This window comes from Numida meleagris, chromosome 1, assembly GCF_002078875.1.
Source record: "Numida meleagris isolate 19003 breed g44 Domestic line chromosome 1, NumMel1.0, whole genome shotgun sequence".
Taxonomy (NCBI): Eukaryota; Metazoa; Chordata; class Aves; order Galliformes; family Numididae; genus Numida; species Numida meleagris.
The window spans coordinates 137,087,591-137,101,354 of NC_034409.1; the positions used below are offsets into that span (position 1 = coordinate 137,087,591).

The 13,764-nt window shown below is 40.4% G+C and overlaps 1 long non-coding RNA gene across 1 annotated transcript in view; it reads left to right on the plus strand.

Moving 5' to 3' along the window:
* The window catches only part of LOC110407580, a 15,189-nt gene extending 1,427 nt beyond the window's left edge, over positions 1–13,762 (plus strand). Inside the window, exons 2-3 of the long non-coding RNA XR_002443941.1 lie at positions 12,571–12,664; positions 13,712–13,762. This is a non-coding gene — a long non-coding RNA (uncharacterized LOC110407580). The remainder of the gene's footprint in view (positions 1–12,570; positions 12,665–13,711) is intronic.

Consider the following 13,764-nt stretch of genomic DNA (forward strand, 5'->3'; position numbering starts at 1 on the left):
GGCGGCTGGGGGCTGAGGCGGGGGGAGCTGGCGGGCGCGCGGCTGGGCCGATTTTTTCCGTTGCCCGGGGCGGGAGACCTGTTGCTGTCTCCTGAGGGGGCAGCGCGGCGGGGAGGGGGGGAGCCCGCGTTCCTACTTCTCTCCCGGAAATGCAGCGCTGCCTCCAGGCGGAGAGGCGCGAGCTGGGGGTGGTGGTGTCGGTACGGTGAGCCCCGAGGGTGGGCTTGGAGCGCGGCGAGTCCGTGTGACAGCCGCCGTGTGGTGTTAGTGACTCTCAGGGCCCCGGTGTAGCCGCTGGCAGTGGTCAGCAGAAAGGAGGTTCGTCAGGGCGAAGGCACACACATAAAGATTTGTTTGAAGCCCTACCTCATCGGCCCGTTTTCTTCGCCGAAATAAAATAATGCTTATAAATCTCAGAATAATGCACGAGGGAGGATGGAGTACAAATGAGCCCTTCCGTGGATGGTGACGCTGAAGCACAAAGAAACCGAGTGCTGTGGCCAAGGGAGGGAGTGCTTCCCACTACAGCAGCTTCCAGTTCAGTGCCTCATCCTTTGCCTTTCAAGAATTCAACTTAACCATAGTATCGTAGCATCACACGAATGGCTTGGGTTGGGGGGGACCATAAAGATCATCGAGCTCTGACCTCCCCCCCCCCACCAGATCAGGCTGCCCATGGCCCCATTCCACCTGGCCTTGAAGATCTCCAGGGATGGGGCATCCAAGACAGCATCTGGCCTTAGCTTTCACACTTTATCATCCCATACACACTTCTTTTTTGTGAGTTATGTGTATTTTTTCCCCACATCAAACTGCCCCCTAGGCAGATGCTCACTGTTTTACTTGCTTTGGAATTAAATAATGAAGGTACCATTTGATAGAACAGTTGAAAGAAGAAAAAAAGCCACCAACAGCTTATGTTTTAAAAATAGTGATTACCAGAACGTCTGGTACTAAAGGAAACAGCTTCTTCAGTTGAAAACAGGCAAGGTGTTTTTTACTGTGCGTATAAGCACTGATGTTTATAGTCACTCATGTTGTTTATAATTATCACAAAAAGTAAAGAATTTTAAAAATGTGTTTTATTACGATGAACAGAAGTTAGCTAGTACTTTACTGGGGATTCATATTAAGGATTTGCATGTGTTTTTCATCTCTTACTGGGATATGAGAACTACTGCACCAGGTAGACAGTAGACTTTCTAATTTCCTCATAGACAATCATTAACTTACTAACTTCCACCACTTCCTGCAAGTTAGCCAAGAGCAGTTGTATTCCTTTTACAAATGAGGAAGTGGAATACCGAGAAAGGAAGTGGCTTAATGGTATCGTAATAGGAATTCTGCATATAGAACTGAGTCCTAGCATCTTTACTTGCTAGAGTAAGCAGCCATCCATAGGGACCTCGACAGGGTGGAGAGGGATGACAGGAATCTCATGGAGTTCAATAAGGAGAAGTGCAGAGTCTTGTACCTAGGCAGGAACAGTTTCTGGAACCAGGACATGCTGGGACCACCCAGCTGCAAAGCAGCTCTGCAAAGAAGGACCTGTGGTTGTGGTGGAGACCACGCTGGACACGAGTCAGCACTGCACCCTTGCCACAAAGAAGGCTAAAGTATTCTTTGCTGCAGTAGGTAAAGAGAGGTGATCCTTACCCCTCTTCTCAGTGTTGGTAAGGCTGCATCTGGAGAACTACTGGTACCCCAGTACCAGAGAGACTTGGACATACTGGAAACAGTCCAATGGAGAGTGACCAAGATAATTTGAGACTGGAGCACCTCTCTAGTGAGAGGAGGCAGAGAGGGCTGAAGCTGTTCAGCCTGGAGAAGAGGAGGCTCAAGGGGGGGAATCTCATCAATGTAAGTGAATACCTGAAGGGAGGGTGCCAAGAGCATGGAGCCAGGCTCCTTTCAGGGATTCTGAGTGCCAGAAAAAGCAGCAGTGGGCACAAAATGGAGCACAGAGGTTCCCTCTGAACACCATGCAGCACTTCTGTGTGTGTGGATGACAGAGCACTGGCACCAGCTGCCCAGAGGCTGTGGATTCTCTGCCTTGGAGATCTCCAAAAGCTGCCTGGCCGTGGGCCTGGGCACCCTGCTCTGGTGGCCCTGATGAAGAGGGGTTGGGCCAAAGGGACACAGAGGGCCCTGCCAGCCTCAGCCATCCATTGAGTCTATGGTCTTAAGCTTTGCGACTAGAATTCTTGTTATGAGGTTAACCTTTTTTATTTCCTTACTAGTAATCTACACCAAATATTCCAAAGTAGACAACCACAGTAATCACCGTATTATACTGGGTCCTTAATCAGTTTGTGGCTGGCATATAATTTGGAGAATCACAGTTGTCTTTTTTTTTTTTTTTCGGTTGTGATTAATTACACATAAAAATATATAAATATGTAATTTTTAATATTCTGCTTTTCCATTGACTTCCTTAATATATTTTGGCAATGGGTTTTATAAGTTAATTAATTGTAGTTGTAATTAAATTAAACTGCAGTTAAAAATGTTTTCTTTAACTGCTGTCATATGTTGTGAAACTGGGACACAGGAATTCTGGTTTTCTTTTTTTTTTTTTTTTTTATGTTTCATTACCTTTACATTCTAATTCATTCTTTTCTCTGTCATTATCCTGGTTAGACTTTATACTGAACAATGCAAGGCTTAAATATATTTCTGACAATCTTTTCAAAAGCTTAGATACAGGAAATATAAATCTGTTTTGTGGTTCTAACTTTTTTCTAGACAATAGATTTCATTTCCCTGACATACAAAGCTGCCTTTATGGTCTGTGTGTATATAGGGTAAATTAGGAAATTGACCATCAAGGGTTAAACTGTAACTTAGAACCTCTTAAGAAAAGAAAAGGAAGCAGTAATACTATAAAAACATGTCAGGTTCTGGTTTTGATGAAGACCAATTTTTGCATTTAGTGTGCATTTTAAAAGCTAAAATTCTTTAATGAAATAGAATAAATAGTATGCTTACTGCATTACTTACACAACAAAATATATTCCAAATTTCTTATGAATCAGAACAGTTCAGCCACTAAGTTTACTTGCCCACATATGTGTGTGTTTGGAAAAAATACTGTTATTTGCAGGCCTATTTGCATTAATTTTGTCCTCTGTTCTATTCCTGGTCTTTTAAGGGAAGTGAGAAGCTTTCTGTTTCTGTCAGTTCAAGGAGGTGGGCCTTCTGCTTACTCAGGAGTTTAACAGATCAGCATTTCCCTCCAGGAAGTAACAAAAAAGATGCAGTTTTATTTTAGCTGGTTTTACTTTTATGTTCTCTTTTGCTTCAAGGTTGTGAAAGAAAATAGTAAATGAGAACTTCTTGAATATTCAATAGAGTCTAATAAGTATACATTTAGATACCAAATACATTATTTTAAAGTGTTTTGTGAAAATGTGTCTCCTGAGCTCTGATGAGGCTGCATCTTAGGTATAGTGTTCGGTTTTGGGCCCCTCACTACAAGAAAGACATCAAGACCCTCTGGTGTGTCCAGAGAAGGGCAACAAAGCCCTGAGGGATCTGGAGCACAAGCCTTACAAGGAGTGGCTGAGGGAAACTGGGATTGTTCAGTCTGGAAAAGAGGAGGCTAGGGGGAAACCTTGATGTCCTCTACAACGACCTGAAGGGAGATGGTGGCGAGGTGGGGGTTGGCCTCTTCTCCCAGGTAACAGCGATAGGATGAGAGGGAATCGCCTCAAGTTGCATCAGTGGAAGTTCAGATAGGATGTTAGGAAAAACTTCTTCTCTGGAAGAGTGGTCAGGAACTGGCCTAGGGAGGTGGTAGAGTCACTGTCCCTGGAGGTGTTCAAGAAACATTTTGGTGTGGTACTAAGGAACGTGGTTTAGCGAGCAACATTTGTGGTAGGTAGATGGTTGGGCTAGATGACCTTAGAGGTCTTGTCCAACGATTTACACAACTCTGTAACGTACTCTGCATTTTCTATGTGCCATTCTTATACAAATTAAATTTGCCAATTTTTCTTTGCAGGAAGGTTGAAGGTGGAGGATTTTATGGTAGCTCATACAGAATGATGTTGGGTATTTTTGTAAAAAGCAAAACAAAATAAAACACCACCATCCCAACTTTGGAATTTAATTGAATACGTAATTTGTTCAAATCCCTCCTTCTTTCTTATGGAGAGCTTGCACTAGTTAACATTTAGAGTTTTATTTAGTTGCCATACATACTTGTCTAGTGCTGTTTGAGACTCCCAAGAGTATTCTTGCCTGTTGCCAACCGCTGCAGGAAAATGGTACAAGCTTACATAGATTCCCTGCCATGCCTGTACAGAGCTAACATATCTTGGAATAACAGCCTTGTTAGGTTGCCTTAAGAATCTACATTCTGACAGATAGACCCTTCCTAAATATAATTTGCATTGATGGACCTAGTCACGCGAGGAGTTCTTCACGTTTTATCTGGTACTGATTCCCTTGAAACAACCTGTATTTGCAGGAGGTTGTTACATAATTCCATGCTATCCAAGTGCAAAAGGACAAACTAATTCTGACATTATTCATCATTCATTTTATTTTGGAACTCTGTGAACTGTGATGAAAATGTAGCATCTCTTTAGATGCCATGAATTTATTTTAGCAACGGTGGGAAACTTTCTATAATTTTCCTAGTGCAAATAGAATCTGACTCATCATCTTCAGAGACTAGTTCAAAGTTTAGGTTTACTTCTTGGTTTTTATTACACTTAAGACCACAACTGAGCGTTGTAGCACTTGACATATGTTGTTCTTATGTGGATTTTTTTCTGTCTACACCTTTCTTCCATGAAGACCAGCTGTTCTGTTGTGTTTGCTCCTAAAACAGCATGGGAAATAAACATTATTCTTTCTGATGGAAGTTATTGGTAGAAGCAGCTGAAATTTTTTGTAAAAAGTTAATTGAATAAACATAGAAGCATTAAAGCTCAAGTGCTAAAATTAAATTTGCATAGTATGTGAGGCATCTCAGGGCACAAAGACCAGAAAATTAATAGCAGCAGTAGCTGCTAACATGGAAAGAAAGCCATAAGTGGAAAAAGAGTAAACTGAAAGTTCTTTGTCCTCCTTTCCAGCCCTCAGTTCTCAGAATTTTGTTTGGCAAGGAAAGCAGGGAATCTGTCTGACTTTCAAATAATTACTGACGTATTACTCCGTTGCAGGCAAGTAGCAAAGAGCAGCTGCTCATTGCAGCCAGAGCCAAATTCTCCCTTTGCCATCCCCCATTTCTTCCTGCCTTCCCTGGAGAAAGATATCTCACTGTTAAATAAACTAGGATTGGTTTGCAAGGTAAATTAAGATTACATTGGAAAAATATTTACTTATGTATAAAGGAGCCTTTTAAAAAAACCTTCACTGCTTAGGAAACAATGTGATTTTGTGGGTAAAAAATAAAAACAGATTTGTTACTCTACAGCTGTAAAGCTGCCTTCTTTTACGAGCCTGGGAAGAGTGACCTTATTCATTGTCAGTTTTTGCCAATTCTGCCTCCACGCAACTATTCTCTTCCTGATTCACGTCGTTTATCTGGGCCACGCTTAACAGAAGTCTACTGCCTGACAAGTAAAGGAGTTGATTATGATTTTTGGCTTATTGACAACCTGTCCTTCATTTTTCAACACTCCTTACAAGGTTTAACTGAAAATTAAGATTTCTTGAGAAAGTACCTGTAAAAAAAAAAAGCCCCAAAGCAAAACAAAAAAAAACCCCAGAACCCAAACAAGAAAAACCTGTAAGAAATCAATATCAAACCGTTTCCATTAATACTGAGCCTAAAGCACTGCAATAAAAAAGGTCCTTCAATGTTCTTGTCTTAAAAAAATATATATCCACAGAGTTACCTAAATACTGAAAGTTCATGATTTCTCCATTGATCTCCACACTGAAGATGAATATAAAACTGTATTCCTGAGTACTTTTATTCATTAATGAACTTTCAACAGAAAAAAAAATGTATGTGTGCGTGGAGGAGTGTTGCTCAAGTCGCTCTTTAAGCAATTCACAGGATGACTCCCTGAATTCCTCCTGATAGTTCATTAGAAATGATGACTCCCTGTATTCCACCTGATACTTCATTAGAGATGCTGTCTTCCTCCCTTGTTATGCACTAGTGAGTAGTTGCCGTGTTCCACCCTGCTGTGCAGTGATGGAGGAAGCAACCTGTACGCGTTACTTGTGTTCTGTGGTATGCTGAGATTTAAGGAATGCTAATGACTGTGTGAAAATTTCAACTCTTGCATCCAGAAGAAGGATACCATGGGGCACTGCGTATTGTGACTCCTGGAATTCATGGCTGCTGATGTGGAGTCTATGCAACCGAGTATGATAAATCTGTCACACCAAACAAATCTTTCTACATTAAGAATATCTTTACAAACTGTTATTCTATGGACCATTTTGTTTTGCATTTGGATGGAAGCTTGAAGAAATACATTTAGGTAATATTTATTTAAATGTTAAGTGAAATAACAAATAAATCCATGACTTGACTTTACACAGATGTGGAATTAATAAATCATCTGATTTTACTATTCCATAATCTGGAAATCTTTCCATGGGGAAAGAAAAATGTTTAATATAGTGAAAAATGCCATATCCTCTTACAAAGAGAACAAACAAAAATCTTGAGAAAGATGAAGAGTGTGACACATCTGTTTCTAAGCCTGGCAAGTATTCTTGAAACCCTCAACCTGTTCGGTGAGATTAGATGCTCTGTTTGAGAGTTTTAGCCTTTACTCATTTGAGAAGGAACATGCTTCTCTCCTAAGGGTGGCTTAAACAAGCAAACGTAGCACCATCTTTTTGTTAAAGAAGGTGGTGCCTGGTGTTTAAATTCTTCATGTGAAGTGGAAAGACAGAAGCAGCCTACATTATGAGGTTTCTGTTCTAGCTAGCATAATATGAAAGGAGCCATCTTGTGGTTGTCTATTCTGCAAACAAAATGTTGCTACAGCATTGCCTTGAAAAACTAAAGTTACCTCTACAGTTCTGTGAAAATTTTTCTCCTGCTTGTTTAGAAATGTTACATTTTGAGTAAAACTGTTTTCACTTAATCTTTTTCATTCAATCAGGTTTCTTATTCTACCAAATATTCCATCTATCCATACAGAATTAAACTTTGTATGTTCATTCTACATCCTCTATTAATCAATCCACACCAATATTTCCTAGTCCTCAGAGCTCTTACATCTTTTAATTTGCACTCTAAATTCTGTTTTAAACTGCACTCAACATCATATGTCTGAAATATGACTGTCTTAGTAGAACTGATTTCTAAATAATTACCAAGTGATTTTTTTTTAATAATATCCATTAAAATGTAATCCTTGAGAACTATGTGTATTCCGGGTGCAAAACTGAAACAAACCGTCCTTCAGACTTGACTTGGAGAGACAACATTTAGATGATAAATCAGTCTGATTTCTTGGCCTCTTTGATAATACACAATGACGCTTAGATTAATCTTCACAATCCTGAGCAGATATAGGCAAATTTATTTTATATAGATTAGCTCACTGATGTTTGTATTAGTTTAATTAAATATATTTTAAAAATCCCTTAGTTAACCCAGAAGTTATGTATAAACACAAGCCAAAGTCATAATTCCTAAAGTTCCTGCAATGGAACGTTTTTAGATGAAAATCTGATTCCTTTAAAATTGTTTTAATTAATTAATAATAGTAAAATTAAAGGTCAAATCAAATTCCTTTGTACACTAGTAGTTTTATGTCCTTCTTATATTGTAGCACCCAAACCTGCACCCAGTGCTGGAGGTGAGGCCACCCACTGCAGAGCATGGTGAGACAACTCCCTTTGCCTGGTGGCAGTGCTGGATGTGGTGCACCCCAGGGCACGGTTGGCCCTTTTGGCTGCCAGGGCACACTGCTGGCTCCCATCCAACTTGCCACAATCCCCATATCACTTTCCATAGGGCTGCTCTCCAGCCTCTTGTCTTCAGTCTGTACATAGATCCAGTGTTGCCCCATCCCAGATGCAGAATCCAGCACTTGCTCTTGTTGAACTTAATGCGATTGGTGATCGCCTAGCTCTCCAATTTGTCAAAGTCTCTCTGCATGGCTTCTCTACTCTCAAGGGAGTCAAGAGCTCTTTCTTAGTGTCGTCTGCAAGCTTACTTAGTATATCTTCAAGACACATTTCCAGTAATTGATGGAAACATTGAAGAGAACTGGACTTAAACCGGAACTCTGTGGAAGCCCAGCAGTGACCAGCCATCAGACTGATGTAGCCCCATTTATTACAACCCTTTGAGCCCAAATCATTAGCCAATTGTTCACCTGTCATGCTATGTTTTTGCCTAGCTGCATGCTGGATGTGTTGTCCACCAGGATACTGTGAGAAACAGCATCGAAAGCTTTGCTGACATCCAAAAGTATTGCACCAAATGACTTCCATTGGTTGACTGGGTCTACTTTAATAAATTGAGCCTCTGTGCATTTCTGAAGGCAATCACTGCAGTTATCAAGGATCGCAGACTGACCTCTGTCTCTACATATTAGAGTGGGACTTGAAGTGAAAATTTATTTTTTATACCTTGCTATGATAATACGGATTTACTTCAGGGAAACAGATTCAGACTTTAATACAAGACTGATGTAATTGTACAATTTCTTTTATATTAAGGAGTATAAAAGTCAACAACTTTTACAACTGTAGTTTGTTGTGGGGGAGAATAAATACACATTCCAAGAATCATGGAATACAATGAATTTGAAACACAATCAAATGTGAGAATGGACCTCTTGGAAGAGAATCTATTTTTATGGTATTCTCTCTACTGTCTGAACTCTGCAAAAACCTGAGACTTATCAGTGTATCCTCATTTAACAATAGAACTGAATTTAGTTTATTAGAATTATCTGGACTCAACTTTCAGAAATTTCTTGTTGCTGGGGAATTTTGTAGTCGGGTATATTTTTAGTTTCAGTTTTTCTACAGAGGTCAGTACTTACACATCAATAAACAAGAAGTAGGGTAACATTTTCCCTGGGTTTCTAAAACCACTTCTGTCCACTGTTTTAGGAGGCTTACAGCAGATCAGTACCTTCATACTTTTGGTACAGTATGGTACCTTCATACATTTTATGTATGTTTTTGTTTCTGCTAGCTGGGATTACATTGATTCTACAACCAGAAATTGTTTTATTCAAGTGGCAAGGAAAGAATTTTTAAACTGAATAGTGAGATAGTTAAGCAGCAGGATCTCGAGGAGAATATTGCAATACCATGATCTGGAAATTCATCCATACAAGAACCTTGTTGTCTCCATTCTTCTTTTTCCACTTTGGCATACTGAGTGAATGTCTAATTTGCTTGATTGAAACCTTTTGCTTCAATAGTAAACTACTGGTCTGCTAAAAATAAAATCCTTTAGGTACAGAGGGGCATTTCATATGTCTGTGCAGAAATATTTGTTGTATTTGTACACTAAGAAGCTTTCAGACTTAGCATGTGTAGAACTGAATATTAAGTGTGAGAGTCTGCTGGATTTTAATCAGTGATACTTCTTGCAAATTCACCTCCAAATGCCTCTTGTCTCTTTCTGTCATTTACTTTGGTATTCACTTGTTCCTTCTTTTTATAAAACTTTAATCTCAAGAAGCATAGCATTTATTTTTTTTACTGTTTCCTGTAGATACTAGATATCATTTGAAACAGCTGAACACTGCTGGAAGCCTATTGAACAACCTCTGTTCTTGCACACACTAGCTTGTCCTTCACCAGTGTCATCTCTTCTGCGATAGTTGAGTTCTGGTTCTGACCTACTTGGAGTGGGTTGAATTTTCATTGACCTCACCAAAATAAACAGAACTAAACTGAAATACCAGCATTGTTTATTAGACTGGGAATTTTATTAGATAAACCTTTACCAGTGATAACTGCTTGTCCGGACTGAAGAAATGGCTACTTCCCAAATTCAGCTATGTGGTCTTTTACTGTGAAAACTTTGCCTTACGTGCAACTTCAGTACATTCTTCCTATACCTGCTAGGTACGTTAGAATACTTTCTGAAATGATACGGTTCTGAGCAAAAACTACCAATGCTGGCTTTAAAGCCTTTAGGTGGTGTAAAACAGGAGGTTTACCTGTAGGCATCCTCTTGTAATAGTATTTATTCTAGCAGATGCTCTCGCTTTCCAGCTGTGATAGTGACATACTTATGGTGAAATTCAGTATCCTTACATGCAGATATTCTTTTCACTGACCATACTTTCTCTGACAAATACACTGATATTTTAGGGGGAAAAGAAGATGTGCTGCCATTATGAAGATGTTTGTGAAATTAGACCTAGCAAGCTTTATGGAGCATCTTACACGGAAGCTTAAATCACAGCCATTATTTATATCAACATTAAGTAATTGTGTAACCCAAAAGGAATGGCAATTTGTTATTTTAAGCAATCAGACAGGACATGAGACTGTCTGAGATCACATGATGGCATGAAGATAAATGCTGAAATCTTTAGTCATGCCATGTTTAAAAATGATAGATAGTACTGCTCAATGTCTAAAATGTGTTACCTTATTTATACAGTTTTTTTTTCCCTGTGTGGGGAATAATTTTTTGCCTATCACAGTATGCAGATGGATGACCACACTTGCAAAACAGCCTTAACTTTCAAGTTTTGGAGGAGCTGATGAATATCCAAATAATTAAGATACCAGCCTGCATTATAACAGATCAGGTTTGGTTCATCTGCTCTTACGGGTTTTCTGTGTTATCCTGGAAAAGTTTTATAGGTCCAGATTCGAAAATGCTTCACGCTGCTATTGAGAGCAGCTGAAATCCTCTTCAAATAGCAGTTAAGTTTCTTAAAAACCTTACTGTGTCTGGAACTAGGTCCATATCCAAGTGGAAAACCTCAGGGGCTCCATAATTTTCCAGTGTTTTTAAGGCTAAATATTATTGATGTGAATTACTCAACTACTACAAAAGCTATGGGTATAGAATCATAGAATCATAGAATGGCCTGTGTTGAAAAGGACCTCAAAGATCATCTAGTTTCAACCCCCCTGCTGAGTGCAGGGTCTCCAACCACTAGACCAGGCTGCCCAGAGCCACGTCCAGCCTGGCCTTGAACACCTCCAGGGATGGAGCATCCACAACCCCCCTGGGCAACCTGTTCCAGTGCGTCACCACCCTCTGAGTGAAAAACTTCCTCCTAATATCTAACCTACATCTCCTCTGTCTCAGTTTAAAACCATTTCCCCTTGTCCTATCACTATCCACCCTCATGAACAATCATTCCCCCTCCTGTTTATACGTTCCCTTCAAGTATTGGAAGGCCACAATGAGGTCTCCCTGGAGCCTTCTCTTCTCCAAGCTAAACAAGCCCAGTTCCCTCAACCTTTCCTCATAGGAGAGGTGCTCCAGCCTTCTGATCATCTTAGGTGCCCTCCTCTGAACTCATTCCAAGAGCTCCGTGTCTTTCTTGTGCTGGGGCCCCCAGGCCTGGACGCCGTACTGTAGGTGGGGCCTCACAAGAGCCAAAAGAAGAGGGGGACAATCACCTCCCTCTCCCTGCTGGCCACTCCTCTTTTAATGCAGCCCAGAACATAGTTGGCCTTCCGGGCTGCCAGCGCACACTGCCGGCTCATGTCCAGCTTCTCGTCCACCAGGACCCCCAAGTCCCTCTCCGCAGGGCTGCTCTCAAGGAGTTCTTCCCCCAGTTTGTATAAATATCTGGGATTGCCCAGGCCCAAGTGCAGCACCCCGCATTTGGCCTTGTTGAACCTCATTAGGTTCACATGGGCCCACTTGTCCAGCCTGCCCAGGTCCCTCTGGATGGCTTCCCTTCCCTCCAATGTATCAACTGCACCACTCAGCTTGATGTCGTCTGCAAACTTGCTGAGGGTACACTCAATTCCATCGTCTTCCATCATTGATGAAGTTGTTGAAGAGCACTGGTCCCAAGACTGAACCTTGGGGGACGCCACTCGTTGCCGGCCTCCACCCTGCCATAGAACCATTAATCACAACCGTTTGGCTGTGACCAGCCAACCAGTTCTTAATCCACCAAAGAGTCCAACCTTCAAATCCATACCTCTCCAATTTGGAGAGCAGGATGTGGTGAGGGACCCTGTCAAAGGCTTTGGAGGAGTCCAGGTAGATGACATCCATCGCTCTTCTCCATGATGCTTGAACCAGAAAAAATGTTTGATATTAAAACTGTAATATATTATCATGAATATATATATCATGAAGCATGTATAAATGAACAAACAAAATACAGAAAAAAAAGATACTGAAGGAATTCCAGGCAGTTGTGACACATATAGTTGTAAAAAGTAATAGTTCATTCCTTGCTATGAGTGTAACAGTATGTGAAATTTTGGCAAAATAAGGTAACATTTATTAACTTGTTTTCTTAGCTTAATGCAATTTATGATTTGTATTCAAGTTTCATAGACTGAAACCTGAAGACGTACGTGTTCACCTGTATGTCAGAATCAAGTTGGAAAGGTTTTCGTTTTTAAAAAACATATTTCTGATTTTTTTTATGTGTGCAAACTTGAACTTGTGGATTTCCACTGTCTCACCAGATGACTGCTGTAACTATTCTCCAAAGGAATAACACTGTCGTTTTCTTCCTGTTCTAAAGAACATCTCTGCTGCATTTTGTAGAGAATAATTAAGGTAAGTAATTACTAGCATTCACCTCACTGAAGCTCAGGTTACAGCCCATTAATTTTGCAAGTGCATATGGTGTAAGTTGTGAATGATACCCTTTCCCCTAGTATCACTGCTGGCTAGTTCACGTGGTCCAAATTGAATATATTGGCAGTTTTGTATTCCTGTCTGAACAGATTTGCTCTGTGGGCACTCTTCTTCCCTACATTCAGTTTTCTTTTGTCTGGCTGCCACTACCATGGGTCAGGTGAACCCTTATCCACTCTTCAGGGAGGCAAGGAGAAAGTCAGCTATTTTTAAGTGCTTATTCTACCTTGAGATTCCCTCCAATCTCAGCTGCGCTATATATGTGTCAAGGCACCTTGCGGGTTTAAAGACATCCAAGGCTGGATGTTGCAGTGCTCCATGTCACAATGTCTAAATCAGTTTGTACAACAGGTGTGTAAAGTTTTTGATGGTGCCAAAATGAAGAATGAAGTTCTTCCGTTGTAGAACAAAAGACATGGCAAAGACAGCAGCAGGAATACGGTGTTTAGAGTCACTGCCTTGCTTCTCTGTCTCAGTCTTGACTGAAGATTAAAATCTTTATGACTCACTTTCAATGTCTGTTCAACCTTCCATTTTCTCTAAAATCTGGAAAAAAATATGAATTATGTTGATAGTTTTAAAGATTCTTGAATAAAACAGTTGAGGTGTCTGACCTCGGAAGTTAAGATTATGTATGTACCATGTATATTTTAACCTTATTTTGGAATATGAATGCTTTCCAGAGTATATAGAGCTTGACATAAAAAATAAAGTGTATTTAAACTTTTCAGTTTGAGGAAAAAGCTTTACTAACTATATTGAACTCAGAAATTCACTGGGGAATTGCATGGATAATTGGGAATCATGTCTACAGCAGAGCTGCTTAAGGCAGATTGAGGTGACGGACAGTTCAGAAATGAGCACAGTACTAGAATCTCAAATTAATGGCATGTCTTCTGGAAATGAGAGCCAGGAAGGAAAATCCTACTGATTATTTGAGTCTAACTTTCTGTTTCTCATCTCTAGCCACCTGCCTGGACTGTTCTGACCAAACATGAGAGAGCTCTGCCAGGGCAAGT